General features: G+C 35.2%; 1 long non-coding RNA gene across 2 annotated transcripts in view; it reads left to right on the top strand.

The window, feature by feature from the left end:
- Window positions 1-25,301: 25,301 nt before the first annotated feature.
- The window catches only part of LOC135217040 (uncharacterized), a 218,198-nt gene continuing 215,999 nt past the window's right edge, over window positions 25,302-27,500 (top strand). For both annotated transcript variants that reach the window (XR_010315012.1, XR_010315011.1), the window contains exon 1: window positions 25,302-25,455. This is a non-coding gene — a long non-coding RNA (uncharacterized LOC135217040). The remainder of the gene's footprint in view (window positions 25,456-27,500) is intronic.

Here is a 27,500-nt window from a genome sequence, read left to right on the forward strand (position 1 = left end):
GAACAGGTATGTTACTAAATCAAAATCAGACTTTGTTGCAATCTTCAAATAAAAGAAATCAGGCCTATTTTCCAAATTCCATGTTTGTCAACATTCTTAATTACTACTAGTAAAGGAGTAGTGTCACAAGGCAGTTAATTTAATGATGACCTGATACAACCAGTCCAGAGGTTTTTATTGATTCTGCAATGTAAGGTATAACGTAGCAGTGGCTGATGATCTACCAATAATCCTCACCAAAGGTTCCATGAAGTCAAGTCATTCTTACCCGATATCCATAGAGACTCTAAGAATAATGCAGCTGGATATATCAGTTGAATTAAAAGTCGTGAACAGCTGGCATTCTCTCTAAAGCCAACTGACGTTTTGTAAAGCTTCGTCCTAATCAGCGGGTTTGTAGTTGAAGTTGGGGACGATATAACTCAGATAATTCATGTAAAAGCCATAGTCTGATACACAGGTGAAGGGTTTTGAGTTGGATAAAGAAAGGCTCACTATTGTTCTTTCGAATCTGTGTATAATTGCTACTGGTCACAGCATAAATTTTCTGACATTTCAGTGAAAGCTTTTACCCAAGAACACATGGGTACAGTCTACATATTGGTCAACTTCTCTTTGACCGATTGGCACTCTTACATGTGCAGTAGTCTTCATATTAGTAACACCTGAAAATAATTTATTTTGGTATATATCGAAGTGCTCATACTAGGTCAAAATGTGGCCAGTACCAGTCACTGTGTCATTAAGCCTTAAATAAAACCATAAGCGTTCAAATGGTATATGGAATCTGAAAGTATACTATGTGAGTTCACTGTAAATGGTCATGAGACACATCTGCCGAGTCCCAGTAAAATAATACTGTGGTTTCCAGAGTAGAAGAAAATCTCTGCAGATGCTCTATTCACAAACTTCTGGCAAATTGGCAATTTAATACTAAGGCTTGTTTTGATCACCCGCAGCTGATAAAAAGGCATTTCAAAACCCGTTATTGTAAGCCACATAAAAGGTATCAAAAGAACACGCTCATCCAGCATATTCTTTCTGAAAAGATATTTAGGGAAGCACTGGTAAATGCATATGGGGCTACTCTGGTTTATGATGAATGAAGCAAGAGAACTAGCAGATGCAGAGAGCAAACAGAATACCTAAGCATACCTGTTGAAATGAGAACATCTCTCACCTTTGGAAGATCGATTAGAGGACAGTGGTGAAGTCATTACAGTAGCAAAGACCATTTTGAAAGCAGCCAAGATAGACAGTTTTCCTTTAAACAAGGCCCAGTATAGATTCTACTTTAGGGATTGGAGCTTCTATTGTTCGTTGTGTAGCTTGCTTTCTTTCCTATTCTGTCTATGGTTTTGCATCCATAAAACTTACTTAACTGGCCTAGGGTCTTCGAATGCTGCTTAGATGAATGCTTGTTTTCCATGTGTTCAAATTTGTGGATGTCTTATCAGTAGTGCTTGATGAAGTAAAGATCTGGACTTGAGCAGCAGGTGAACAGCTGCATGAATATACTTCGTCCAAAAAGACGAAAGTTAAATCGGAGGCCTAAATTCATTGGTTTCCAAAAATCTGGTGAAACCAAAATGGAACTTGGTAAATTATATAATTCATAAAAAAATTCGAGTGTATAGCTCCATGGAGTGATCTCAGAATAATTTGGTGTTGGCCACGACTGGTTGAGGCAAGTCCCTGAGTTGGCTGTGCTCCTGGATGACACCATTTTAAACCGCATGAAAATCTAGTAATAGGGGAAACTTCACAATGGTCATCTGGGTAACGCTGCCAAAAGCTACTTTATCATGAATAACTAACAGTATATGTATATATAAAAAAAATAATGAAATGGGGACCTGTATATTTTTCACGATGTGATGAGGCAGTTACTGTGCAGGGCAACATCCCATATGAGAATAAGGCTGAAGAATGTGAAGAAATTCCGAAGTAAAATATTAGTCATTAGTATATTTCACTCAGTTCGAGAACATTCATACTGAAAAATTCTTGAGTTACTTTCCTCCCCGGGATTATAACTGCCATAAATTTAACTGACACAGTGCAATATCTTGCTCAGTTCCGTATGTGCATCATTTGCAAATATGAAAATATGTTGCACAAAACATAAGGTTTTAGTACTAACATTATATATATATATATATATATATATATATATATATATATATATATATAATATATATATAACATATATATAATCTCGTTAAATGTTTCCACATATACATAAGCAAATATGCTTTCAATAGTTCAACAACTTTCACAGATTACAAAATAAGAGAACTAATATCTAATTAGCTATATGTAATACACATTTAACTTGTTATATTTTTCGAGAAAACGCGATTATCCATTATTTGAAGCTTTTGTAAAGTAATTATAAATTTCTTATATAATATTTTATATCCAGTCTCAATTTATGTTACAATTTCATGTTCATGACCGTCCGCAACATTCTCCACATTTTACACAGAAATGTCATATTTTGCACAGAACTATTATATTTTATGCAGAACTATTTTCATTCGTAAAGATATTAAAATGGTACAAAACAGGTATGAAACGTTCGAATTGTAACAGCATTAACAATGCCCCATACATATTTATTTACCACTAAATCAAAAATAAAACAAAAAACAGACAGACAGGCAAATGGGATAAGGCGAGTTAACAATTATTTCGTTCCCAAGGTCCTTTTTTTTATTAACATTGCTGTACTGGATAATCATACTATTATATTTACCTGGATTATTGCATTATACTCACAAAGCATATATGAATTATTTTCAACATTGTTAATCTGACCCTGTGAAATATTTCTTAGAAAATAATGGCTTGGATGACAATAATCACTTAAGTCGTTTGGCTGAATCATAATTCAAAAATAGTTTCTGATTTAAATCACATACTCAGGAGGTATATCTATATACTTGCAGACCAACACAACAATTTACAAGCAAAAAATAGTAACTTTGGGTCTTAAGAGGAACTTAAGCAATGTTAATACTAGATTTTACCATAGACCAAGTTGGTAACACCCTTCTTGCGCTTTCACTAGCTTTACCAAATACTGTAATCTTTCGTCTTCTTTAACAACACTTTAAATAGCCATGCAAACAAGCATCCAACGGGAACTACACATTCCTGCACGATACACATCAGACACTCTACCGAGCTCGCACCTCCATGCTTCAACAGAAATGCTCTTTACATAGCTTTGTGCAATTTGTACAGATCATCAAATCAACATTATTTTTACTGTTTCGATGTTTGTCTTGGACACTCTCTCAGCTACAAATCTTCATGATGACAATGTGATGTAATAAGCGTTTCAGAACACAAACTTCATGAGGCGAAACCAAACTGATTAGGATACAAATCTCGCGAAACTCCTGTCATCTCGTGAAACTGCTGCTGAGAGCGCGAAGCGTTTCAGGAGGTTCGTTTCGAGAGGTTCGTTTCAAGAGGTTCGTGGAGACGCTGCCTCGGTTCGACCTCAGGAAATAGCAGTTCATTTCATTTCCCTATGACCTGAGCAATCAATGATTATGTTCTCTTCATAGCTTGAAGCACAAGTCATATGCCACGTAGCTTTTCAGTGGGTACCAAGTATTCCAAATAAACATAATTATATAGATAATATATAAAAAGAAATTAAAGTTCTCTATGACTGGCAATTCAATATGCCACTAGGAGTATCATGTATTCAACAGATTCATAGATGATAGTTTTTTATCCAACATAATATCATTGTATATAATGAATTAATAATGCCTCCTTCTATCTAACTGTAAGGTTGTTTCTATGACCCAAGGATAGCAAATTCGGGACTTTGTTGAATGACTTCAGCGCAAAACCGGACTGTTAGTGAGAATGCTTGAAGCAGGAACATAAAATGTCACTCTTTAACTGAATTGCACACACGTCGTTATCTACAAATTGTAACAATGTAATTTACTGTAAAATATACCAGAAATTTTTTTATGTGAAAATATGAACAAATGTCAGAAATTTGAACATTGATCACAATTTCATTTAATACACATGACTACGGCGAAGCTTAAAATAATAATTCTTATTTAATAATCGGGTTATTACACTTCATATGCCACTAATCATTTGGAGAGTTTGATTAACCACATTTATTCATGCCTTAAAAATCTTCCAAAAAATGTTAAAAAAAAAAAAAAAAAAAAAAAAGTCAATACGGACATAAAGGGTCATAATGCTTCATAGACGTTGGTTTCCCACTTACTGACACAACGTTATACTTGTTACATTTGAATAAATAATTTCTCTTTGAAACGAGTCTTTCATTTGCTTTGTCTTCCTAATCAGCAGAAAATGAAATTAATGCTGGAAATGCAATATAATTGTTAAATTATGTTGTGCTTTCTGTACTAATTTGATGAACTTATCAAAATGCTTTTTTTTTCTATGATTCTAAACTTTTACCAAGGTGAAGGTATAGGCCATTTATAATACAAATCTAAAAACATTAAAAATATGAGTGGTAATAAAAAATATATGAACATAAAATTTCTAATAATGCCTACAGCATCATCCCCACAAACAAACAAACAAAACATCAGAATCTGTAAGGGGCTTTATTTTTTATCAAGATTAAGATGCGCAAAACTTTAAAAGGCGAAAATAATCATACGGTAAGTTCTCCACACAGGATGTTATGTCTAATGTCTATGGAAAAACTTATCTTTCGAAAATACAATACATCTATATAACTTTATATATATATAATATATATATAATATATATAGATATATATATATATAATATATATATTATATACATATGTGTATGTATATATATATAATATAAAATATATATATATATATATATATATATATATATATATATATATATATATATATATATATATATATATATATATATATATATATATATATATATATATATATAATATATATATATATATATATATATATAACTGAGAAACCTTACGAGAATGTAAAAAAAATGCTATAAAGTCACAAAAAAGACGATAGTCAATGACAAATCTTTAACATATCACAAAATCAACTTCCTTAAAGACAAGTCCTTTGTTGGCTGGAATTTTTGTGTGAATCCACGTTGACACTACATCTTAACACAATGAGAGCTTCTCTTTTAGAACATCACAAAACCTGCACTTTCGTATTCTCTAATAGAATAGAAAAGAATATAGAATTTAGGTCAAGGGCCAAGTGCTGGGACCTATGATATTTAGCGCTGAAACGAAAATTGACAGTAAAAATGTTAGAAGAGTTAAGAGAAGGAAAACTTCGCAGTGGCACTGAAGCAACCATTATGAGAGGGTACAACGAATATGTTAGAGAAAGAGAATATGAACTGAAGTTCAGGAAAAGAAATGAAAGGGTTGCAGCTAGGGGCCGATGGGACGCTGCAATAAACCATAAATAACGCCTATAGTGCACTGCACGAGATGAACTGACGGCACTACCACCTACGGGTGGTATTCTTTAATGGTTAAGCTAAGGTCGTCTGGTAAAGTGAATTCCGCTGAGAGTTTCGGCATCCTGATTTGGAATAAAGAGGTAAACAAACAGCAATACATTAAGGCCGCATGCACCAATAATGATCATGTCCTGTACGTATCAGTACATTCTGCAGCATATCATATGGTCCCACATTTGTAGCAACTTCGTATTTAAAAAAACAGTAATCCTAATACCACAGAGATTGTCGGTGCATGTATCATCCACGCCCTCATAAAGAAAAGAACAAACGAGGCGTGATCCCAACTCAAGCTTACACAGGGCGCCGGCAAGATCTTCCCCTCACGCATAAGTTATAAAAATTATATTCATTACTTAAAGTAAATTGAAACCTGCTAAAATCTACTGTCTAAAGGAGCCTTGTCTCACCACCAAAATTTAAATAAATACGCTATATTATTTTATTGGGAATAATTTTTCTGTAATGTTTAACAGTTCATTACTTTTTACATTTTTATTCTAATAGATAAATCATAAACATCCTATCATATAATTCCCGTATCTTTAATTCGATGCGAAACACCTTATTCACACCTTTTTCGGCTCTTCCATAGACCATTCCTAATCCCCCAACAACAACAACAAAGTAGTTTGTAGGCTTACTCCCTGAGTAAGCGAAAGAAAAGAACAAAATCAGAACAAATATCTAATTCGCAAATTTCAACAGCTCAAAGAAAATATCAACTCCAGAAACTTATGATCACGGGAAAATCTTCGGCCGAGGAAAAGAGAAACGAAATATTGAACATGACATGAAACCTTATTAACAAAATGGCGCCGAACTAGAATACTTAACTGATGAAATAATAATATGAACACAGCAATATATCGCCAAATGGAGTAGGAAGTTCCAATGAAATGCTACCATGTCGAATGCTATGCTACAAAACTTCTTCGTAGGAGAAAGTTAAACAGGCAAAAATAAACAGCGGTTATTATCATTGTAGCCACTTTTCAAAGGTCTTTCAAATCAAAACTAAGTATATCGTATTTAAGAAAGGCTTAAAGACATTCATACATAATAAATAAATTCCCAGGTTAAGAAAAACTTGGCAAGGTAAACATGTCATAGTTTAAAAAGTTTTTAACATCAAATCCATAAGACTCTTGCTACTTGGATATCATATCATCTGAAACATTGTCCCCATATACATAGTCCAAAAATCTGCGTTAAAAGCAATAGTCAAGAACTATACATACTGCTACGTTCGTTTTCTTTCGGTAAAACACGTTTGAAGAAAACTTAATTTTCTCACATCTCACTAGAACTAAACTAAGTCGAAAACACTACTCATTGACGCTGTACTAGAACTTCCCGTATATACGAATGAGAAACGTTTTTATTTCTGAAAACAATGTCGAAGAGTAACTTGAGGAAAAAAAAAAAAAGTGGTAAATGTAATGGAGACAGCCGCACGAAGATATATTATTAATGTAATGTTTTGATTAAAGAATATAGAAATGAGTGTATATAATGCAGAATAGGCGAGATAATTTCAGAAATGTACCTACATAATGAGTAAATTACCGACTTTTGTTCATATTTTTAAGCGCGGCGGCTCGCGGATCTCCCGCCGAAGTTTACTAGGCTATAGTAACCACGGTCTAGGTATACCTAGACCGTGATAGTAACCACCTTCGGGGATCAACGTCAATACATAAACAAAAGACGGAAATTTTCTCATGATCTCGGTACCAGTACCTGCTACATTATATATCTTCTTTTCCATACCGTTCAACCTAAAAATTATACTATAATAAACGAAATCTCCGTTCGGCCACCAGCCTTTACCAAGAGTTACGGAAAAAAGTAAGCAGATTCCCTGTTGCCTTTGGTAATGTAAATGAGGTGGCCGCACGGAGATATTGTTTTTTTTTACATAATTTTTAGGTTAAACGGTATGGAAAAGAATATTCATAATGCAGTACGTACTGGTACCGTTAAACTGAAATTAATACCTAGCAACCCAATGATGATTAAGTCTTGATTCGAATTTAAAGAGCCTTCACCCTTTGATGACCTGGGGAATCATTTATTTATTCAATTGCCCCTTATGTGATCTGCAGTAACTTTCGGGTGGATCCCACGTAAGTTCCAGGACATCCTGGGCATGTGAATTTATAAACAACGTTGGACCTCATGAAGGCCTGCAGACGATCTTAAAAATTTTAAAATGAGCCAATTTTACATGGATTGTTATAAATTAGTTTGATTTTGAAGTGGGGAATTTCCTGTTCTATTATTTGAGTAAGTCTAAGATAAAATTATGAATCCGAGATATACGGAACCGACGCATACATTACTATTTTGGGGACATCAATTAGTGGAGGAGGCGATTGGATATAGTTATTTAATAGTTTATTTTTTATGTTATGTACAAGGTCCTTGGGATAGGAGTTTTTCTGAAAAAAGACGATTAAAAATTCTATTTCATTGTGAAAGATTTGCCATGTAGAAGAGTATTTCAGAGCTCTGTAGACAAGGGTATACACGGTATCTAGTTTAAAAGTTTTTTGACACGAACTACAGAAATTACTGGTCAGTCCCGTATAAGTCTGTTTTCGATATACAGCAGAGGTAAATTCTAAATTGTCTTTGTTAACAACAATGTCCAAAAAAAGGTAATTTGTTCTCGTTCTCAATCTCCATGGCAAATTTAATATTAGTGTTTTGAAGGTTAATATATTCTAAGAACTGTAGCATTTGCCATTGATGTTTAAAGAAGACGAATGTATCATCGACAAATCTTCTGTAATAGACTGGTTTAAAAGAGACAGAACAATTATCTAAAAATTCAGTTTCCAAGTATGACATAAAAAAAAGTTTGCAAATACTGGCCCAAGCGGCAATTCCGTCGACCAGCGAATAGAGTTGTTGATTTAAAAAAAAACATGGAATCTTGCACAGCAAGTCGAAAAATTGTTACAAAAGGGTTTACTAAAACCATGAAATATAGTGTCATCATTAGTAAAAATCTTATTTAAAATAATGTCGATAGTTTCGTTTAGTGGTACACTCGTAAATAAGGACTCGACGTCGAAACTAGCCATTTGGTAGTCTCCGTCTTGATTACCGATTTGTTCTTGTAACTGATATCCATTTTTTTAAGTATTTTCATTAGAAGAATGCTCAGTTAAGAGTGATACAAAACATTTGGAGATTGAGAACGAGGGTCTATTTTAGCAGCCATAATGGGTCTTACAGGTCTGTCAGGTTTATGAATTTTAGGTTGACCGTATAATATACTAATAGAAGATCCTGTAACATATAATTTTTGGTAAGTAGTTTCATTTATCACATTTTCAATATTTTAATTTCCTTAAAAATCTATTGATTTTGTCCTCCCTTTAATTAATAGATGTCGAGAAAATTAGTGTCACCATTTATATCTTCCCGTTTTTTTAAAGTCAGTAATAATTTGAGATCATCCTTTCTAAAAAATCGTGTCCATGATATACTAAGATTAGCATATGCTTGGTGGATAATTGTGGACATTTTCTGTTGCAAATTGCTAGTGTTTTTTATCAAGTCTAATTTCATAAGTCGTTGAAACAAAACTAGATAAAAAACACTATCAATTGTCAACAACACATCAATAGGCTACCGTGATACAATACATTGGAATAATGAAGGCAGTCTCAGTAAATTTCATTCATTCTGCTTTGGATGGAGACAGTTTTATGTTCAAAATGTTGGAAATGAGCATATATTATCAGCATTTTAGCATCATAATATGGACACTGGGCCAGTGACTGGAGTTCAGATTATAAACAAACAAGTATACCTGCCATACGGTGGGGCTTTTGTTATGCTGTATATCATTTAAATAACTATCAGTAGTTGGTTTACACACACTCACTTATACCTAAACTCCAAGTCTAATAACTCATTTTGATTGGAAGATTTCCAATTTTTGTTCCTTAGAAAGTGGGTTTGTCGTCAAATAGTAATACCAATAATACCACCATATAATATATATATATATATATATATATATATATATATATATATATATATATGTGTGTGTGTGTGTGTGTGTGTGTGTGTATGTATGTGTGTGTGTGTGTGCAATTGTAATAGCCACAATGCCCTCTTAAATTCTCGAATTCTTTGCTCTTTTTTGGATACGCTGGTCACTACGAAGCCTTGAGATCCAACTTCAAAGAAATATGAAGAAATCATGATGTCCGGTAGCGGGAAACAAACCCGCGATACCATAATCACGATGAGGTCTCCATGCCGACCTAACCACAAGAAGGATATAAGTCTATTCCCTCTCGTACATATGTATACCTGCCGTTTTCAGGTATATTTACTAGAGCTGGAATAGTGACAAGCGTATCCAAAAAAAAAGAGCAGAAAATTTGATAAGTTAAGAGGGCATTGTAGCTATTACAATTACATATGTATCTGGTAAAAATGGCCAGTAGATTCTATATATATATTTCAGCCTAAAAAGCAATAAAAACGATTGCCCACTCGAGTACGATGGTAAGGATGGGTCTATTACAGCTCAAATAAATATATCTGAAAACGACAGGTAGTATGTGTATTGAGAGGGAATAGACTTTCATCCTTCGTATGATAAGGTCCCCATAGTGACCTCATAATGAAGATGGTATCGCGGGTTCACTTCCCACTACAGGACATCATGATTTCTTCATATTTCTCTGAAGTTGGATATTCTACAAACACATGCACACGCACACGCGCACACACACGCGAACACACACACACACACACACACATATATATATATACAATATATATAACAAATTATACATATATATATATGTATATATATATATATATATATATATGTGTGTGTGTGTGTGTGTGTGTGTGTGTGTGTGTGTGTGCATGTATGCATATATAGACGTGAGCTTCTAGTCGTAAAGTCGTAACCCAAAATATCACTTTTATATAAATTATATATATACATAATATACATAAATATAAATGTCTGTGTATGTATTATATATACACACATGTATATCCATATACATATGCATATATATATCTGTAGCGATTTTGTAGGTTGTGACAATAATAAACAAAGAACTAAACAGAGCGCATTAGGCGGTATAAAACATCATCCTCGGCAGCGGTAAAAGAGGTATTTTAAGAAAGTTATAACTTTTCCTGGCATACCCAGACGCGTGCCACTTTTGACCACACACTATTTACTCATTTTGCTCGTAATCTTCAAGTCTTCTTTATCTCAGAACTGCATTATAAGATATCAATACCATCAACTCTTCAAATAACGGGCTCGCCTTAGAGGAGAATAAATTTTATTCGTCAATTAATAGATAACCTGGATAGTAATTCAACATCATTAATTTTAGGCGTAGTTAAAATATAGCTTAACCTTAAGTACAAAACTAAACAGATTTCGAAATTATAAGATACACGCGGAAGAAATGAATGTAGAAAATATAAAATATGTTATGCAACTCTATGGGTTACAAAAATTGGGGAGGTCTGACGACGAGCAGAAAGAACCTCAGTGTCTGTACGTACTGGACCCTTGCCAAGTTGCCAACCAACGTCGAAAGGCGGTGGTTACGAGGACCGCTTGGCACTGCTGTCAACACAGGCTTGTAAGGCACTCGACCACCTGAATGACCCCACATGTTCCCCAATTTCCCTTTAAATTGTCGGCCACACTTTCGCCGACTGCCGGTGATTTATGATTTCGATAATTTAACTCCATCATTTAAGCTTTAAAGAAACAGAAATTATATTATGTGAGGATTATGTACGATTATTGCTAGATATAATAATAAAATAATAGAGAACCAAAATGACGAAAACACCAACATCTCTGTGAAACCATTATCTTTCCTCTTTGCTTTTGCAAAATAAATTAGTTTTTGGGTGACAAAATAAAAATCAATGTTCCTTGAAAAACCAGTTTACTATGTTAATGGGAAAATTACGCCCTCGACCAAATATTCCAAATAGCTATTCTGCCGAAGCCTAAAAACAATTTTTTTTATGCACAATATGATTAATAAACTGCTCGGCCAAGACAGAAAACACCCCGCCGTACTCCTACTAAGAAGAGCTACTATCTGCTTTGGCTTTACCATTTAGTTACCCACTTTATTCCTTCTTCCCTTACCCACCACACACACCACACCACACACACACACGCACATATATAGTATATATATATATATATATATATATATATATATATATATATATATAATGTACACACACATATATATACGTATGTATGTATGTATGTATGCATGTATGTATGTATGTATTACTGAATCATGAAAGTTTGGAACGTGAGGAATATATGCACAGGTAGGAACCACGAAGGAACGTGGAACAATGGATTAGCTGCAAGATCTTTGAACTTAATGTCCTTTACTTAGCAGACTAACACACATTATACTCTAGCTACGAAAGATTGAGACTTTCCTACAATTAGCAGCGTTGATACTTCTGCCTTCTTGCCAAAGGAGGTATTTAATCCTGATCCAAAAAGGCACATTTTCAGGACTAACCTCCTTGAGGCTAAGGTTAATCCGGAGAAAGGACACATACGAGCACACTGTCCAGGTATTTGCTTTTATTCACAGTAACTTCGTTTTTAAAGTAATATATGCCATGTGTATGTATGCTTACGTTTAACGTATTTACTTGTATATATATATATATATATATATATATATATATATATATATATATATATATATATATATATATATAAACATCTTGCAGCTCCTCCATTGTTTCACTTTCCTTCGTGGCTTCTATCTATCTATCTTATCTATCATATATATATATATATATATATATATATATATATATATATATATATATATATATATATATGTATTCAGGCAGGATGGAATAACTGGAGGGCTGCATCCAGGGGTACTCTGTGACAAGAAAGGTCCCTCTGAAATTGAAAGGAAAGTTCCATAGGACCGGTGGTCAGACCAGCAATGTTATATGGTACATATCAGATTTTTAAAGTGAACTAAATAAAAAAAATAAAAGTTAATAAAATATTAAAATATACTTTTATTTCCCTGTTTCACGTGAATGTATTTTCAGACGTCTTAACGCATATATTGGAAAGTACCCGATCTCCAGAGTTTTCCAACGAGCAATCATATGACAGTTGCTTTCATACATGTAAAATTAGTGTGCAAGAAAAGGAGTATTACATTTCCTTAATTTCTTCTATAAAATAAATCAAAATTATTGATTATCAATTGTGAATTTGGTGTGGTAAATTGCATTTCTCTAATATGTATAACCTCCAAACTTTTGAAGCACATGGCTCGCCCCTTGTAATACCGTATACCATAGCAGACAAATGTTGTGGTCTTGGGAATAATAATAAACAAAATCACTAGTGAACAGGCACTGTAAACACGCTATTTTAGATATATTTAGCAACTGTTTCCACTAATTATAAGCCTGCAGATGCTGTTCCTTGAGATAACTATGTACAAAGAAGCCTACTTAATTTCCAAAAATATTCATAGACCATAAAAAAAAATAAGTACAGCTTTTCAAGAACACAAATGTATCAACTTGATATAACAAGATATTTTTTTTAGTAAAATCACGTAATTTCGAAAGATACGCATCTTAAAACCTCCTGATTAACATAAACTTATTTGATACGGAGAAAATCACTTCGTTTCAGCCATCATGGACCTAAAATCAAACATGTAGCATTTTCCTTACAAGTGACACACAGCGCTAATTTTAGTGAACACTTCCAAGCTAAATACACACACATGCGCAAAAAAGCAGAGCCTAATTAGCGCTTACTTCATTTTATGGTACAAAATGTGAGTTAATTTTCCCAATTCTGTGAGATTTTCCTTTAATATCACATAATGATTACCTTTCTGCCAGGACTACCCAAATAGCTTCTGATATGCATGTCATTCTTATATGGCCGATCAGCGATGGCCCCAAGAATCACCCAAGAGTATTTCTCCCACTTTATATTTCGCCAATGTAACTTCTTCTGTCATTCATTGCTTGACAATGGTGGTAGTCACACTACCGATATAGCGTCATCAGTTTCAAAACAGTGTTTTAATGAGGCTTTCATAATTGGGACGTACCCTGTTTTAAGAGAAAAATTAATTTACAATTAATATACGTATGTATATATATTTATATACATCTATACATTATATATATATATATATATATATATATATATATATATATATATATATATATATATATTGCAAATGCATTCGAATTGATGATTAAGGTAAAGCTCATCTTTGATCCTAAAACCTGCTTTTCCTAAACATTTGTTATTCCTGACACGGTTTAACGTTTTACTGAATCCATTCCTCCTCAAATCAATTATTTCCCTGTCTTTCTCACTATCATTAATGTGGAAAATACCTTCGACGTCCCTTGAATAATCTCCTTCACTCTCCCATCAGGATTTTCACTGGAGGATGGAGAGGGGCCGTGTAAATTAGATTTCCGGGCTTTTAGACGCAAAACCAGCGATGTTGCTAGACTCGAAAAGATGGCCCACTCTTTGGGACCTTACCCTTAAGAGAAACTGGGTATTACAGAGAATAAAGAGGATTAAAATGAGATTGGTTACATTATTCACAGGCCTAAGAAGATGAATAATCTTTGAAATGAGAAACACTCGTGAGCGTCAGTTTCAAGAGATTTAAGTAAAATTGGTGCGTCACTCTAATCAACACTTCAAGATTTAAGATGACGAAAAGATTCTACCAAATCCGGGAAACTCCTGGGCCTGGAAAGGAACAAAGAGAAAACGAAAAAAGTCTGAGAGAGAGAGAGAGAGAGAGAGAGAGAGAGAGAGAGAGAGAGAGAGAGAGAGAGAGAGAGAGTAAACATGAAATTGCTTAGTAATGGCCCAGTCTCAAAGTAAAAGCCTCTGGGCAACAAAAACACTAGTAATGCTTCATTAAACAACGGAGAAAGTGAGTCTAAGTACCAATGCGCTGTTGAAACTAGTCTGTTTTTTTCCATCTGTCCATCCACCTGTGGTGGTCGCACATGGTAACACTGCGTCCCGGGCTTTAAATAGTTACGCTAAGTCTAAGTTCTAGGTAAATAAAAGGATATCTGGGTGTACATTTGCAACTGAAAAGTGCTTTAATGATTTACTATATGCGAATTACACCGTTAACATTCGAAACAGGATGTTATTTAAAGCCCGGGACGCAGTGTTACCATGCGCAAACACCACAGGCGGATGGACAGATGGAAAAAAACAGAGTATAGTCACTAAATTTGATGAGAATGATGTAACGAAGTTCTTCAAGTCTTCTGAAAAGTTAATGAACAAGGTGAATTGTCCGTAAAACATGTGGACTCTCTATTTATGGCCCATCTTGTGTGGTGGAGCGCTTATTTACATATGCATGTTCGTAAGAAATTTAGGAGTCTGAGGATGGCTGAAAGTAGTACGTGTGTGGAGTAAGGAAAGAAATTAGAAAGAATTTAATTTTGACAGAAAATTTCAATGATAACGTACCCCCAGAGATTAAAGTTATATACAGTATAGCAAATTGGCGTGAAACGTCTTTAGCAGGCATTCTTCACTCCTAACTGCTCTAAGTCTGGGGTTCTCTGTTCTTACCCACTGGCCATGAACGGGTCTTCCCCTTAACGAAGCTTACATTAATTTGCCCTAATTAGAGCATTCCAACCACAGTGTTACCATGGACTAATTAAATTTAATTAATAATTCTCTCCATGGTGAATAATCAACTTAATGTGAAAGAATGTCTTTGTGCAAACGAATGCTGACCTCGAATTCGTTTCCACAATCCTGTTGTCTGGCTGTTCGTGTTCTGTCCCTGCCCTTGTGAAACAACTGCCTTATAAGATTGAATTCAATCTCGCCACGTGCAAGATACTTCTGCAACGAGTCAACAAGGGCCACGTGCCAGTGTCCCCAAGCATTCATACTGTGCCATTCAATTTAATCTTATCAGCCACTCTGAGGCTGTACCCTACTAAAATTTCTTTTATTGACCGACTTTAGTTATATACTTTAGGGCACATTGTTTGTGGCTTGAGTATGGAACTGACAGCTTATCCATCTTATTCCTAGTTGTAAATCTGTAAATAAATTAATTTGATGTAAGCTACGGGTTTGAAAGACGACTTCCCATTTTCTTTTAATATATGTAACATGTAATATCAAGGTAAGTCATACTAGTTGGCCTGTAATGCAAAATCTCATTCAAAATTCAATTTAACTCCTCCAACCGGACTTACTTGTATCTGTATGTTCATATACTAGATAAAACGTACAGTTTTGCTCTAATTTTTCACCTTTCGTACCTCTTTTATGAAATAGTTTTTATATTTTTACGTAGTAGATGTCTCCTGTTAACGTTGTGCACATGATGAAATGGGCCAATCGACAGAACATAATGTTCTTTTTGGTGTTTGTATCAATCATCCTTGAAACAATCACCAACATTCTTTTGTGTCGATTGGCCTATTTCATCATGTGCACAGCGGTAACAGGTGACACCTACTACGTAAAATATAAAAAAAATTTTATCATAACAGAAGCAGGAGGGTGAAAATTAGAGCGAAGCAGAACGTTTTATCTGTATGAACATACAAACACAAGTACAAACACAAAAGGAATATCTCGTTTCCCCGAAATCCCATCAACCCCGGTGCTCTTTTCACGATATTAATAATGACAAAAGCCTCAATTTCCGTTCTTACACAATGTACGGTAAACATCTATCTCATCCTCTATCAATGCAAATAACATTTTCCCTTGGAGTTTTTATGGTCACTGAAATTAAAAAGCAAATGTCAACAACCAAAACAATACCATTTTCAAATAATTTCCGCTCTCCCAGTTCTAACATTTTTTCGAGAACATATCCTAGTATATTAAGAGATGTCTAACGCATCATTCGAACGGCAGCTGGATCACAACAATCAATTTAAATTATCACCATTTATGAAAATAAAAATAAAAACCAGGAATACTACAAAACATCCTAAATATCACACACTTTAAAATTTTATTAAAGCAAATAAGTCCTGTTCTTGAAAATAAAACTTTTTAAAACAATTTGAATCATACTCGAGAACACGGTCTTTTTATTTTTTAATCAACACTTATTATAATTTTTTTCTTCTACTACTCTACACAGAAACTATAACAGTCGTCAAATTGCTTGTGACAATTACAAATCTTAAAAATTTCAAATAACCAAATCCTTCAAGCAAATACCATTTGTACAAATATGGGATTCCAGTGAAGGGTTACATCCCAAATCTTTACACCCGTTGTTCACAGTGTTTTTCTAGTACCGCTTAGTTGTGACACGATTGTCAAGTAGACAAAAAAGAAATAAATAGTACAATACCTAAGTATCCCTACTCAGTAAAAGCATCTATGGGGACGATTTGGTTAATTGAAGACTTGGACACATGACTGATTTTACAATTCCATCAAAGATCTGAATCACAAAGAGAAAGGTTTCCTTGATGGTTCTTCATTAGGAATGAATTATGTAGAACCCAAAGCCTAGTTAGTCTGATGAGCATTAAAGGTATTCAAGCTGCTGTGGATTTTATAAATGGCATCACCTAATTTCACCGCTTTTTGGAATGCAATCATAATTAACTGTCGAAATGTAGCGAATCTCAAATCAAAGAAATCCTGACTTGGCAAACAATGATAATTCCTTTTGATTCCAGAATCTGCAATCCCATTATCATTCGGAAATAAAGGTAATGGACAAAATGGATTCCTAATTAAATGATTAGTCAGATTAGTTGAGCTTCTGCCATCGACAAATAGGGGAAAACGGTTGAAAAGAAAAAAATGGAGATTATTGGGATTAGTCAGCCTGTACCAAATGAAGTCATTTAAGTATATAAAAAATAATGTGCTTGTACAAATTCGCATTGGAAATATCTCGGCATAATACAATTATGCACTTATAAAAGAACAGCTTCCAAATAATTCCAGTTATTAATGCAATAACTCGAGATCTTGATTGTCTCCTGAAAAATATAAATGTATTTGAACATACCTGCGGATGTGTGCTAACATCCACTTACAAAAACAACACATAAAGAAACTGTATAGTATGTATATATATATATATATATATATAATAATAATATATATATATATATATATATATATATATATATATATATATATTCACACTAAGCAGAAGCAAGACTTGCTACGGTATCATAATTACTCATGGCCATTTTGATTGTCTAAAAATAAAACATAACGCCCAGCCCCGGCGTTATAATTTCTTCCAATTGACTATTGAAGAATGCAAACTTAACAAAGGAACGTTTTTTCATTACTCCATTTAAACAGTGTATCCAGTATTAAACTTCAAACTCGTGCAAACAAGCAAAAACGAAAAAGTACTGCTAATGTTAAATGTTTGCTCTTTTCCGAAAATAACTTTCTACTCAAAGCATAAACTGAATTGCAATACAAAGATGGAATATTTCAAGTAACGCCAATTACTGTAATAATCAATACATTCAAACTTCCATACTGACTTTGCTTTCTTGTGTGGTGTGTGTGAGTATACATATACATTGATCCATACGTGTATGTATATATAAACACATATATATATATATATATATATATATATATATATATATATATATATATATATATATATATATATTACATAAATTAACCAGCAAATGGGTAAGTAAAAGAGGAGAGCCTAATCCGTATTGCTCTTTTTAATCCACTGTCATTAATACTAAATTGAATCAAATAAAGTTGATGAGCAAGAGGGCCCCTATTTTTCTGTGTCTCCCCTATTAGAGGAGAGGCATAGAGTAGATCAAGACATGAGGAGGAATTCAAATAATAATAATAATAATAATAATAATAATAATAATAATAATAATAATAATAATAATAATAATAATAATAATAATAATAATAATAATTCCCGAAGTCGAACCAAGTAGGAGACTGGGAAAACATATGGAGCAATCCGGTATCACACAACAAACATGCAACATGGCTCCAAGAAGTCAAGGAAGAAGAAACTGGGAGAATAAAACAAAGATTCACAGAGATCACGACAGACACAGTCAGACACCAACTAAAGAAAATGCCAAACTGGAAAGCCCCAGGTCCCGATGAAGTCCAAAAATACTGGCTCGAAAACTTCAAGGCCCTACACCCACGAATAGCAGAAAAACTCCAGCATTGTATCTCAAATCACCATGCACCAAAATGGATGACCACAGGAAGAATATCCTTAGTACAAAAAGACAAGAGTAAGGGAAATATAGCCAGTAACTACAGGCCTATGACCTGCCTACCAATAATGTGGAACAGGTATCATCAGTGAAAGGCTATACAACTACCTAGAGGAGACAAACACCATCCCCCACCAACAGAAAGGCTGCAGAAGGAAGTGTAGGGGCACAAAAGACCAGCTCCTGATAGACAAAATGGTAATGAAGAACAGTAGGAGAAGGAAAACCAACCTAAGCATGACATGGATAGGCTATAAGAAAGCCTTCGACATGATACCACACACATTGCTAATAGAATGCCTGAAAATATATGTGGCCGAGGAAAACACCATCAGCTTCCTCAAAAATACAATGCGCAACTGGAATACAATGCTTACAAGCTCTGGAATAAGACTAGCAGAGGTTAATATAAGGAGAGGGATCTTCCAGGGCGACTCACTGTCCCCACTACTCTTCGTAGTAGCCATGATTCCCATGACAAAAGTACTACAGAAGATGGATGCCGGGTACCAACTCAAGAAAAGAGGCAACAGAATCAACCATCTGATGTTCATGGACGACATCAAGTTGTATGGTAAGAGCATCAAGGAAATAGATACCCTAATCCAGACTGTACGGATTGTATCTGGGGACATCAGGATGGAGTTTGGAATAGAAAAATGCGCCTTAGTCAACATAAAAAAAGGCAAAGTAACGAGAACTGAAGGGATAAAGCTACCAGATGGGAGCAACATCAAACACATAGATGGACTGGATACAAATACCTGGGAATAATGGAAGGAGGGGATATAAAACACCAAGAGATGAAGGACACGATCAGGAAAGAATATATGCAGAGACTCAAGGCGATACTCGCAGAGACTCAAGGCGATACTCAAGTCAAAACTCAACGCCGGAAATATGATAAAAGCCATGAACACATGGGCAGTGCCAGTAATCAGATACAGCGCAAAAATAGTGGAATGGACGAAGGCAGAACTCCGCAGCATAGATCAGAAAACCAGGAAACATATGACAATACACAAAGCACTACACCCAAGAGCAAATACGGACAGACTATACATAACACGAAAGGAAGGAGGGAGAGGACTACCAAGTATAGAGGACTGCGTCAACATCGAGAACAGAGCACTGGGGCAATATCTGAAAACCAGTGAAGACGAGTGGCTAAAGAGTGCATGGGAAGAAGGACTAATAAAAGTAGACGAAGACCCAGAAATATACAGAGACAGGAGAATGACAAACAGAACAGAGGACTGGCACAACAAACCAATGCACAGACAATACATGAGACAGACTAAAGAACTAGCCAGCGATGACACTTGGCAATGGCTACAGAGGGGAGAGCTAAAGAAGGAAACTGAAGGAATGATAACAGCGGCTCAAGATCAGGCCCTAAGAACCAGATATGTTCAAAGAACGATAGACGGAAATAACATCTCTCCCATATGTAGGAAGTGCAATACGAAAAATGAAACCATAAACCACATAGCAAGCGAATGCCTGGCACTTGCACAGAACCAGTACAAAAAGAGGCATGATTCAGTGGCAAAAGCCCTACACTGGAGCCTGTGCACGAAACATCAGCTACCTTGCAGTAATAAGTGGTACGAGCACCTACCTGAGGGAGTGATAGAAAACGATCAGGCAAAGATCCTCTGGGACTATGGTATCAGAACAGATAGGGTGATACGTGCAAATAGACCAGACGTGACGTTGATTGACAAAGTCAAGAAGAAAGTATCACTCATTTATGTCGCAATACCATGGGACATCAGAGTTGAAGAGAAAGAAAGGGAAAAAATGTTTAAGTATCAAGATCTGAAAATAGAAATAAGAAGGATATGGGATATGCCAGTGGAAATTGTACCCATAATCATAGGAGCACTAGGCACGATCCCAAGATCCCTGAAAAGGAATCTAGAAAAACTAGAGGCTGAAGTAGCTCCAGGACTCATGCAGAAGTGTCTGATCCTAGAAATGGCGCACATAGTAAGAAAAGTGATGGACTCCTAAGGAGGCAGGATGCAACCCGGAACCCCACACTATAAATACCACCCAGTCCAATTAAAGGACTGTGATAGAGCAAAAAAAAATAAATAAATAAAAAAATAACAATATTAATGGCTGTTTCTACGGCAGTCAATTTGTATAGTCTTCTCTAATCTTATTATTATCTTCTTTCCATCTTCTTTCACTGTGGGGATGCTTTTTTTTTTCCAAAATATGTAGTTCCTCGAGAATCCGTAGGCGTCGGCCCCCTTCTACAGTAGGGGTCAAATTTTCATGCATTATTTTTCTAAGGGTCTTCTGCTGTACCCGAATGTCCAGAAGGGGAAGGCACCATCAATACTATGTTCGCATGTAAAACGGGGGACGGAACATTCTTCAAAAGTTGCCCTTAATGTTTCTAGATCCTCTTCGCTGTCCACTCTCAGTAAAGGTTTCATCTATATGCCTGTAGTATTGAGTAGGGTAGGGGATCTTACTGAAGGCCCTTTCCTCTATGACACTTGAGTAGAAATTGGCAAATAGGATCCCTAAAGGGAATCTGGCAGTTTAAGTGTACTCTGTGGGTAGTAAAAGGGGCTTTCAAAGTCCATGTTTCGAGAACGGCTTCTAGGGCTTCTTTGCGGGTGTTCACAGTCGGTGTGTCCTCACATCTATATACCCTATTTAGGATATGTTCAATAGACTCGTCGGCTAGAACGTTCGTGAAGAGGCTCTCGAAGTCTTGGGAAGCGATAATACCTGTAGAGGGAGAGTCTCAGAGTTTCCCTAAAATGTCGGTAGAAGACTGTAAGCAATATCTGTCTAGTATACATGGAATGAGGAGATCATTAAGCCTCTTTGCGATGTTGTAAGCAGGCATCGGTACTTGGCCTATAATTGGTCCTTTGGAAACTTGATACACCAGCCACACGCTGATGAAAAGATAATTAGAAGAATAGAAGACTATACAAACTTAATGCCCTGGAAACAGCCAATACCACTGCCCTTATAGAGGGTCTCCATAATAATGATGATGATGATGATGATAGTATATGTACATTTACATAACTGTGGATTTGCTTCTCCATTTGAAGACTCGTGCTACTATGAGGATTTTTTAATTGATGATAATAATGATAATATCACCACCTAAATTCTTTAGGCCTATATAGAGAATTATCAGAGGAAAGAGCCGGACTTTTTCAAATTTTATATGAATTCATGTATAAGGTTTGTAAGAAGTGATAATCTGAAAACAATGCATAAATTCTGTAAATACCGGTATCTTGGTGGTTTTATAAATAAACTGAAAGTTGGATTCTGTATGATATGATATTTCTGGTAAAAGTAATAACTGCACTTTGTATTGCCCATAATTTTTCAATGAGTTCACATCAAATACCATCGAAAATTTCAGTGAACTGTTTGTTCTATCCTACCTAGTACAGTTTATAAATTTTAAATTTCAGACCCCAAGGGCAATTTTAAGACTCATAACAACAGTAATTTTCTTGCCATTATCATCAGTACTTCTGGCACTGTCTTGTTTATTATTCTCTTAAATGTATCTTTTCCACCGTTTTGCTGAAACAACTATTAATCATATTATATCTATCTGTGCTTTGGTTGTTGAAGTGTGTTCTACATTCAGCATATGTTACTGTCACTTATGATGTGAAAAGTTTATTTTTTACATGCATGTTTCTAAAAGGGTCATACCTGCTTTACGTTTATTTGTTTGTTTGTATGGTGCTTTTACGTTGCATGGAACCAGTGGTTATTCAGCAACGGGACCAACGGCTTTACGTGACTTCCGAACCACGTCGAGAGTGAACTTCTATCACCAGAAATACACATCTCTCACTTCTCAATGGAATGGCCGAGAATCGAACCCGCGACCACCGAGGTGGAACGCTAATACCATACCAACCACGCCGCTGAGGCGCTCACCTGCTTTACGTACCATCCGCTATTGCTGCAATGGTACTGATTCGGAGCTGAACAGACATCCATACATAATTTCATCTATTACACAGAATGAATATCATACAGGAAATTTTTGGAGCTTAATATCACTGAGGGACTTCTCTACTCAGATAACAAAGTTTCTGATGTTTTAGAACTGAACCCATGTTTATTACTGCTTTCCATTAAGCTAAAATATTTACAGGTAATTTCCAAATGAAATAGCTCACGTAAATATACAACGTAAGTTATCGCACTGCTATACTCGGATCCTTAATAATACAGCTAGTAAATGATAAGAGACATAGGATGCGAACTGCGCTCCATTAATTAACGAGTAACAGCATACACACATTTAAAGGTTAATTTTAGCTTTACACTGAAATTAATAAAAATATAAGTCTATATGAACAAGAGCAAAAAATCATTTCTGTAATATCTCACTTCTGATTTCAACATCATTATCTAGTACTGTTCTTCATAGACGTTTCCTTTACTCAGTAGGGATTGACGGCTAGCCATGTGAAGATGGCTATACCCTTTACAATGCTATTACAATAAGGATACCTTAATGCATTGTGTTACGGTATTACCTGCTCTTCCTATTTTTGCCATACTATCATTATATGCTTGATAGAACTAAGAGTGCGTGGTGCGTGCTTAAGTATGCATGTATAGCACAGACACACGCACACGCTAACAAACGCTATATTAATATATATATATATATATATATATATGTGTGTGTGTGTGTGTGTGCGTGCGTGTGTGTGTATGCGCATGCTACCTGAATGGAAGGATTCTTTCGATACAACTCCTACGAGGTCAGATTTTCACTCAGATAAATTAGCCAGTAAGACATGAGAAAAAGAAATGGCACAATGAATGACCATTCTATCTAAGAGCCTCGGTAACATTTCCTGAACCATATAAAAAAAACTCTCTCTCTCTCTCTCTCTCTCTCTCTCTCTCTCTCTCTCTCTCTCTCTCTCTCTCTCTCCTTGTAAGCGATCGATCGACCTAAGGAAGTTAATCAGAAGGATAAGTAGTTCATTTAAACGTCACTCCCAACTCGGACATTAGAGACAAAGTGAATAATAATTGAAACTCAGATTTACCATTAGAATAAATATATAATGAAAACCATATAATTATAATAATACTGGGGATATTTTGAAGAACTATTATTAGGTTACCATGTAGTTCACAATATCTAAAGTAACATGAGAAAATAAAACAAATGAAACGATGAAAAAATGACAGCTATCATACTGATATACAGCAATTAATTATTGTCAGGTTTTCTCCCAATTCATTTATTTCTTGTACATCTCAAAGTGCAACTGGGATTCTTCTTGGCCTGTGTTCATTACCGATTCAATCCTAAGAACTTCAGCGTGTTTACTTCAATCTCATTTATGTGTGAATTGTTTACTTCAATCTTATTTGTGTGAACTGACTTTTGGTTCACGTACGAACAGCATCAGGAATACTGAAATAACCACTAAATGGTTTAGATACGAACGTAACTTTTTGAATATATAAATACCATGAAAACACATTTAAGAGTCACCTAATCATAACCAAACAATTTCATTCCCCGCAAAGTTATCTGTCAATATAATCCTATCATTCAAATGAAATTTCCAATCTCCTTTCACGAGTATTAAAAAATCTCAAGGAGACCTCAAGACATTTTTTCAATCAGCATTCGTATCGTATTTCTTCATATAAACAAAAAAGGCTCACTTTCAATGAACTCGTCTCTTTCCAATTTACCCTTACAGCAACTATTGTACTAGACCTTAAAATTATGTTTTTCCTAAAATACTTTAGCACCTACGTCAATGGAGCAAGTTCAAAATCATCCGAACTGCGCATCTTTTCTGATACAGTGCATTCTCTTCCAATTCGTATTCTGTCATATATTACTTCGACGGACTTCTTAGGGCATTCTTTCCCCGGAATGTAACATTCTACTTCATATTATCTCTATTCTAGCCTTTCCAACCATTATTACTCTACTTAATTTGAAAAACGATTAAATTTAACAGGAAGTAATTTCTTTTCTTTCACGGCCATCCACTTCGTTATTCACGCTATCAAAACCTGACATAACAATATGGCATTACTATTACTGTCTCACTAAAATCATTTCAATCATTGTTAAAGCCTTACTGTCATAGTAGTATAACAAACTTTATGATTCACTTAAGACAGACGAGTGATCATGACGGACTATAACATAATTTTCCCTCACAAAATGACCTATTCCATTGGCCGAGGAGTTGCACTACGAAAACAATTTCGTATTAAAAGCAGTGAAGACTTAACTACAATACTGTATACGAACTCCACGAAGACGTCACCTATATTGGTGACATCGGGATTCTGTTATTTTCAAGTTTTCCTTAAGAGAAACGAGGCATGGGCTTCGATCTCCTCAAAACGACACCAGCATATAAGTGAGCGGTAACAGCGCAGGAGATCAGTGAGCTGGTGGCTTCTGGTGCGAGCGTATCACCCTTACCACTTTAATACAGGTAGTGACTGTGCGCGTGGCTTCGCGGTGGAGAACACCCCAATATTACAATTATACTGTGGACTAAATGGTACATTGCCATTCACGCTGAGAACGACGGTTTCTTACTACTTTGGGTAAGTGTTCCTTAATTACAATCACTTTCAGCAAATTCAAAATCTTTCGCATTTTTCACAAATGAAAATTTAACGTTGGACAACATATTGGTTTATAAAAGTTCATATACACATAACTTGCTTTTACCGTCTGAATAGATGCAATGCAATCAATAAAAAAAAGCTTTCGTACTGGTATTATAATAGCGTTTTTTTTTTTTTGCATATGCATTTTTATACTAAGAAAGATCTTCGTAACGCCTCACGATTATATTTCATTTTGAGAAATTATCCTATATTAGCGGTCAAATATATCAATTTTGCATAAGTTGGTTTTTTTAAATATAAAATAATATTAAAAACATTCGTATCAACATTTACACTAAACTGTTCCCAACTTTCTTTTGCTGAGTCAATGCACGTACGTATAAACTGGCGAGATACAATGAATAATAAATACTCATCATTTTTAGCTTAAGAAATGTTTGGGGGAAACTCGCACGGTTGCATCATATCTATAAACAGACACTAGCAACATCGAAAACTTGGCATCGGCACTCCCGTTAAAATGTACATATAGAGCTTCACACTACATTAATTCTGACGGGTTATCTCAAGCACTTGGGTTTATATCAGTTCCGTTCCTCCTCGAAGAAAGTAACCAGTCACTATGTCACAGAGAACTGAAATCAATTAGCGTTCCTATACATAGGCAATTTGTCCGAGTAAAAGGAGCCTTCATTACATGTAATATTTCATGGTAAATACATTCTCATAAAAGTTGGATGAGTAAGATTTTAAGATGGTTGTTATTCTTATGTTTGTGTAAACTTAGAACGCATGACCTTTAGTGTCCAACATTTCAAAACGGCTTTATGAACCCATGATTTAATTTACGGCTGATTTTCCCAGAAGCAGTCGTATTAATCTATTCTTCTCATTACAACGATATTGACTACAAAAGCCGTTCCTGCCCAGGTTAATTCCTAACTGGAAAAGACGTATGTAGCTGCCAGAATATCTTTTATTACTCTCTAATGAAATACCGGTTCATAAAGAATCCAGCTGAGTTGGACAGAGACAGATCTGCCACCCCCTAGCACCTCCCCACCCCCTCCCCTCTCCCCAGAGAGAGAGAGAGAGAGAGAGAGAGAGAGAGAGAGAGAGAGAGAGAGAGAGAGAGAGGCATCCTAACTTACACAATTTTGAACATCTTTTCATCATAGGCAAATGAATGATTAAAAAATTTCTTAAGCTACATGATATCGCAGTTACTTTAAAATCAGGATACATGTATGTCAATCATAATTTCACAATTCCCTTATCCAACCAAGCGTGGGTTATCTGTGAAGATGTCCTCATCATGGAGCCAGATATCAAAGTCCCACAAATAATGTGATTGCTTTTTGCCAAATGAAAGAGCCAAGGTACAGTGCCTAACATACAGAATAACGATTTAGCAGCATCAAAGGAACAAACAAATGTGAAGCAACATCTGAGTTTTGCCTAACACGCTCTCTTACTTGTAACTTATCGTTGATTCTTGAAGACTGGATTCAAATACCTTGATATTTTTCCCTTAGATTAAGTGAATACCTTTGAGCCAACTATCGTTGACCAAATATCTGATAAATGGATTTAAACAAGCAATAAGAAATTTACCGTATTCTTACGAACTAGAGAAAGATGCGTTTTCTTAGAAAACAATACAGAAATAAATATCATGACATTTCCACTGCAAATCAAAAGAGCAATACAGTGGGTGCTTGTGCATAAGCGTTTAAGACAATGCTCAGGAGCGTTTTGTGGATGGGACTCCTGGTATCAGAGGTGAGATTTACCCTTATTCACCGACTTATAAGATTAAATCAGTGACATGGCTGCTTTAAGTTTCAAGTTCTGCAAATAACGGCATTTCCATTGTCTAATTCTTTTCTTGATGATGATGATGCTTCAGCTCTGCAACGGGGACGACGAAATTCAAAAAATGGCTTGAATAACGTGTATTTTGTTGTCCACCGCCACATGTCACAGGAAGAAAGAGATCCTTGATGACGGGCCTACTG

The sequence above is a fragment of the Macrobrachium nipponense genome, chromosome 7 (assembly GCF_015104395.2).
Source record: "Macrobrachium nipponense isolate FS-2020 chromosome 7, ASM1510439v2, whole genome shotgun sequence".
Taxonomy (NCBI): Eukaryota; Metazoa; Arthropoda; class Malacostraca; order Decapoda; family Palaemonidae; genus Macrobrachium; species Macrobrachium nipponense.